Here is a 6,421-nt window from a genome sequence, read left to right on the forward strand (position 1 = left end):
ATTCAATTATATCAATCTTAGTGAAACTAATGAGTATAATCAAGAGTGATCCACTATAAAGCCCATGATTGTTATCAAGCAAAATTCTGCAGTCTAGAAGCATGTGTAGGAGTAAGTGTATCATAATCTTTAGTAAATCAATTTAACTCTATCAAACATTTTCAATAATGAGCATGATCATAAATGAATTTAATTATCCTATGAGTGAGTTCTCCATGCTCAATAGGGGTGAGCAGTCAACCCGCCAAACCGACCAAACCGCTCATACCTACCCAAACCGAATAGAAAAAAACCCGTCAGATATAGGGTTATGATATTACATTATCTGATCTAGTAGGGCCAAATAGTTTTTTACCCCAATAATCGAACTAACTTGATCCGTGATCACCCCTACTTGTAGCAGCTACTGTCGATAAGTTGCTACATGTTGTAGCAGCTACTGTCGATTAGCTGCTACAACGTGTAATGAGTAATGCCTATTATCATTTTAAAATATTTTATTTTTATTATATTTATATTTAATTGGATATAAGGTTGGATATCCAAATAACTAACAACCCGCCGAATATCTGATACATAAGAATCGTCGGATATAGGGCCAGATGTAGGGTCCTGATATTGTATTATTTGATTTAGTAGGGTTGGATAGTTTTTTACCCTAATAACTGAACCAACCCAATCCCCGATCACCCCTAGTGCTCAATGAAAATCATGACCTAAATTTCTCAAGTTTCAATTTTTAGTCTTAGTCAAATCGTCATTGAACCATCTTTTCCTTTTATTCCCAATAGCAAACACTGCTTGGTTCATCTTTTCCTAGATCTACCCAAGGTCTAAAGAATGTGCTCGATAACAAGAGAAATCTAGTGTTCATTTCTCTAATAACCTAACTCGGTCTCAAAGGGGTAAACAACTAGTTTCCACTCATGAAAATAAATTTTTCAATCCCTTGTTTCATATGTTTCTTTTTATTCAATTGCACGTTTAAAATGATGCAATTTGTGGGATTTTCATTTTCCCAAATGAGCTTTAATATTTTGAGCATCAATCTAATAACCGAGATGTAGTTAAGAAATCACCATGGGAATTCAATTACTCATCAAGTCTAATGATTCATGACTATTTTCAGAACTTTCAACTATCAAAATAAGGTAAGGTGTATAGAGATCCTCAAGCTATACTAAAATCAAATCCTTTCAACAAAAAATAATGCTCATGTCCTGCTACTAATGATAGAGAAAAGTAAATTACTAAACATACTAGCACTCATAACCTATCAACATGAATCTAAATCATAAACGTGCGAAAAATTTTGCTATCAAACAAATCATATGATCATTTTGTTCCACTATGGATAGAAAAATAGATCACCTGAATATACTGTCAATAAGAAATGTAGCTCATGACTTCTAGATAATTATCGTGCTAGATGTTTACTCTTGGATAAGTCAGCAGTAATAGTATAGAAAGTGTAACTCTAAATTCCTCAAAACATGAGGGAAAACAAAGTGCAACTAGACTAAGAAAACAAAATGTACTGTACCTAAAACCCCCCAGACTTGGACACTTCATTGTCCTCAATGAAATTAAACTTAAGGGGGTGGGTGAGGGAAAGGGGGTGGGAAACAGACAAGCCTACCACTTACTAAAGACAACCCGGAGGAGGTCTGCTCCCCGATGGAGATCGTGGCCCAGGGAGATATCTAGGGACTATAGGGAGAAGGCCAATATTTTCATAATATTTGTATAACGCAGCCACCTGCTGACGCGTGATATCCATGGAGTCCAGAAACTTATTTATTCTCCCTTGGTGAGTGTAATAGTCTCCCATGAAATTGGATACCCTACTATAAAGGTGATTCCTCTTCTGAAATTGGTCCTGTACATATTAGAATTGGTCATAACTGAAGTCACAGTGATCCTCCAACAACTTATGAGAAATGTCTTGCTTCTCATGAAACGAATCCAATGATGTACGGAAAGTAGAGAGAATTAAAGCTAGATGGCCCCGTACTACCGTAAGCAAATGAATGTCTTGTCAGGTCAGAAAATCTGACCGGTGGTGGGCCTGTAGGTGAGGGATACTCGTGATGCTCTATGGGGGATGAGGAGGAACCAGGAATTGGATCCTTAAAAATCCAATTATTGAGTTTATAAATTGTTGTGCACTCACGATTTAGTAAAGGGACAGGGAACCCTTCCCTTTTTGGAAAACTAAATCCATGTTCATCCCGACAAATCATTTTCATTGCTAATCACGTGGCTATGTCTATTTTGAAATTACCATGTATAGTTTCTAGACTCAAAATGTCTAGTTCAAACTTCCTAGCAATGGTCGTAATGAACCTACCAAATACAATTGTTCTTAAGTTTTCCTTCCCTGCTCTCTACATAGTTTGTAAAAACTGGAACCCTCCATCAAATTCTATTTTGTGAATCATGGCCCATATAGAGTAAAGCTCCACCATTCTTACCACATCATAACTCTCACCTCTACCATAGATAGTCTTGTTCATAACATGGTGAAGGTATCGAAAGACGGGGTTCTGCATATGGGAAGCTTTAGATCTAGATGGGTCATGAGGTTCACTTAGACCAGTGATCAAGCTCCAAAAGGAATTGACATTGTATCTATAATCAAACTTGCGAGATACCTCTGTGGGTAATCCAAAACCATTATTAAATTTGTAGAGAGCCCAAAGATAATCATGATTCATTAATTTAAATCTAATTTTTCCCATCATGATCATTGTCGGAAGTGAAATTATAGTCTAAGGAACTTAAAAATTTGAGGACAAGGCGTGGGTAGGTTGATTCACTAGTGTACATCAATTCACTCAATTATAAATTACCAATCGACCAATCCACATCATCTCTTATTTCCAAGCACTCCATGGTTGTACTATCCATGTAATGTGTACAAACTAATTTATGGCTAAACAAGTTATCAAATCTAAACTTTTGATCTTCATTCCTAAGTAAAACGCCGAATTCATTAGTTTTACCTTCATCTTGAGCAGGTCACTTTCCTTTTCCTTTCGCTGCGTCTTCTCCTTCATAGGTGCTTTGCTTTGTTCCTTTGTCCTTTTTTAGATCATCCCCTCCACTAGATCCACCTAACCTATGAATGTGTTTCATGATGTTAGATATATTAAAATATATGTAAGATGGGAAGATTTATTTGCAAATTAAGGAATTAGATCTAATGGAGAACAAGCAAGGAGAAAAGAAAAAAGAATAGATCTAGATTTTTGAGTAGATAAGGAAGAATTTATTCAAGATCTACTCTTATTTAGAAGAGAAAGGGGAATTTTGAGAGTGGGGAGAGTAGACCTCATGCAGGAAGAAAAGGTTTTGAGAATGGAAGGAGTTTGGAGGAAGAGGAGATGAATAGAAAAGGAGAGAAAGGAGGGGGGGGGGGGGGGGGGGGGGGGGGGGCCGCTATGCCCTAGGGCACGACCATGGCTGAGTTTATAACCCAACCATGTGTTATTAACACGACCCATTATGTGGCCATGTCTTTTGACACGGGTTGAACCAAAATGGCTCTGCCTCTTTATTTGTGGTCGTGTCTTTTGACACAACCCGCCTCTCTTATTGCTTCATGCCCGTGCCAAATGGCACGAGCAGAGCCAAAGTGGCTAGGTTATGTTTTCATAACTCGTGCCTTAGGACACGGGTACTCCCCATGCCCCAGGACAAAGGGCATAGGAGCTTATTCTGGCTGAGTTTGCCCATGCCAATTGGCACTGGCAAAGCCAAGACGGCTCTGTTGTCCTTCCTTTACCCATGCCAAATAGCACGGGCATGACCCTATTTACTCTTCAGATCATGCCAAATGGCATGGCTAAGTCCAAAATCCTGCAAAGTACAAAGATGAAACTATTAGGCTCCACAAAGAAGAAAATAATGAAACAAAAGAAAAGAAAACTCTTAGGGTATCTCCCAGGGAGCGCTTGTTTTAAGTCCCAAGCTCGACCTTTGACACGACTCAACTGGGAGCCTTGGCCTTGAAAGGGAGGTGTTCCTTCCACAACCAGCTATGTCAGAAAGATGGTGAAGCTAAACCTAATGGTTTCCTACCAAAACTACTTCTTGCTTCCCCGGATTAACTGTTATGTCTAGGGGTTGAGTCGGATGATACATAAATTTTTCATGCTTTTCTTCTCTAAACCTATAACCATTTTCAATTAACATCAAAGTACTTGGAGAAGAGTTTGGAATTAATTCAAAAGAAGGATATAGTGAAGTTGGGGATAAGTTAAAGGCAAGCTCTTCCTTGACAACTTTCAGTGATAACTTGTGATTCTTTATGTCTATGATTGCTCCAGCTATGGCGAGGAAAGGCCTTCCAAGAATTATAGTGATCTTTGGGTCCTTTTCCATGTCTAGGACCATAAAATCTGTAGGGATGATAAAATTCCCTATTTCTACCTTCACATCTTCAACTATACCTAGTGAATATCTGCATATTGAGTCCGCTAATTGAAGTGTGATAGTAGTTAACTTCAGATCACTTAAACTTATCTTCTTTCAAATAGAGAATGACATAAGACTGACACTAGCTTCTAGATCACAAAAGGCTTTGCCTATCATAATATCATTAATTTTGCATGGTATTGAAAAACTACCAGATTCATAGAGCTTGGGAGGCAAGGCGTTCAAAAGCAATGCACTAACATCTTCTATTAATGCCACTGTCTCAAACTCATCCTTCTTTCTCTTGTTTGAAATTATGTCTCTCATAAACTTAGCAAATTTTGGCATTTGATGTAAAGCGTCTAATAAAGGTATATCAATAAAAATTTCTTTGATCTTTTCTAAAAAATTTTCAAACTCTGCATCTTTTTGTGTTCTAAGTATTCTCTGAGGGAATGGAACTGTTTGAAGTTTAATTACAGATGAGAGCTGTCCAACCTTGACAGTAATCTCCTCTTCCTCTCTGTGTCTCTCTGGATGTGAGAAAGGAGTACACGACTCTTCACTTAGATTAATTCCATCTTCAGTTGTAGTGGTCAATTGGGGATTACTCAAGGTCCATTTTCTCCTTAGCTCAATTGCCTTGCAATGCTCCATGAGATTTGGTTCAAGTTTGCCAAGAAAATTTCCTTGAACTCTTGAGGAAGAAGAACTAGCTATTTGAGCAACTTGATTTTTAAACATCTTGATATGTTTGTCCTGGTTATCCATTCTTGCATTTATCTGCTTTTCTGAGTTGTCCAATCGGATGTTCAACTGCTTGATGTCAGACTTCATTTCATTTTGATTAGCTAATATCTCCTCACGTAGCTTTTCAAATCGTCTTGGTTGTGGATTTGATTGCCATCCCGATTGTTGCCCAAAGTCTTGATTACTTTTGTATGAGAAGTTGGAATGATTTTTTCACCCTGGATTGTAAGTATTGGAGTAAGGATTGATTTGCCTCTGATTGTAGTCACCAATAGCATCATATTGTTCCACTTGAGAAATTTACATATTGATAGCTCCAAAAGGATAAGCATCTTTTGTGTGTTCTGAAGCTCCACATACTTCACAAGTTACAAAAATTGCATTTACAGAGCATGTATTCATATTCTCAAGCTACTTTGATAACAAATCAAGCTTTGTAGTAATCAAATCAAGTGTGTCCACATTATATTTTTCTTAGTGTCTTAATTGCTACTGAACTTCACTCTGAGGCCCATTGGTGATGGTTCTGTGCCACACTCTCAATGATGTCTTCTGCTTCCTCTAGGCCCTTGTTCATTAATGCTCCTCTAATAGTAGAATCTAAAGAAGCCTTTATTTGATAGTTGATCCCATTGTAGAAAGTGTGAATCATGAGCCATTTTTTAGTCCATGATGTGGGCAGTCTCTCAGCATTCCTTTGAATCTATCCCAAGCTTCATAGAGAGATTCAGAGTCTGTTTGATTAAAGCTTGCAATAAGATTTCAAAGATGTACTGTCTTACTTGGTGGGAAGAACTTATCCAAGAAGACTTGCTCACATTGGACCTAAGAAGTAATATTGTTCAGAGGCAAGGAATTTAGCCAAGTCTTAGCTCTGTCCCTCAAAGAAAACTCGAATAATAATAGTCTGATGGCCTTAGGAGGAACTCCATTGATGCGCATCATGCTACATAATTCATTGAAGTTATCAAGATGATGATTTGGATCCTCCATCGGACCACCGCCATATTGATGTTGCTGAACCATGGAAATAAAAGTTTGCTTCAATTCAAAATGATTTGCTTCAACTGAGGGTTTGAAAATGCTGAATCTTGGCTTTCTTATATATGGCACGACATAATCTTTCAAAGGTTTATTCGCCATAACTCTTTATTCTTACCCTTGCTGGTTGTTTTGCAAATTTAGTCTTCGATGATATGTCCGGTCGATCTCAAGATCAATAGGCAAAAGATCTGTAAAATTTCTTCACAAA

The 6,421-nt window shown here is 37.7% G+C and overlaps 1 non-coding gene across 1 annotated transcript; it reads left to right on the top strand.

Moving 5' to 3' along the window:
• Window positions 1-5,833: 5,833 nt before the first annotated feature.
• On the top strand, window positions 5,834-5,940 carry LOC122025874. The gene has a single exon (XR_006123898.1). It is a non-coding gene; the product is annotated as a small nucleolar RNA R71 (small nucleolar RNA).
• Window positions 5,941-6,421: the final 481 nt, after the last annotated feature.

The sequence above is a fragment of the Zingiber officinale genome, chromosome 9B, assembly GCF_018446385.1.
Source record: "Zingiber officinale cultivar Zhangliang chromosome 9B, Zo_v1.1, whole genome shotgun sequence".
NCBI lineage: Eukaryota > Viridiplantae > Streptophyta > Magnoliopsida > Zingiberales > Zingiberaceae > Zingiber > Zingiber officinale.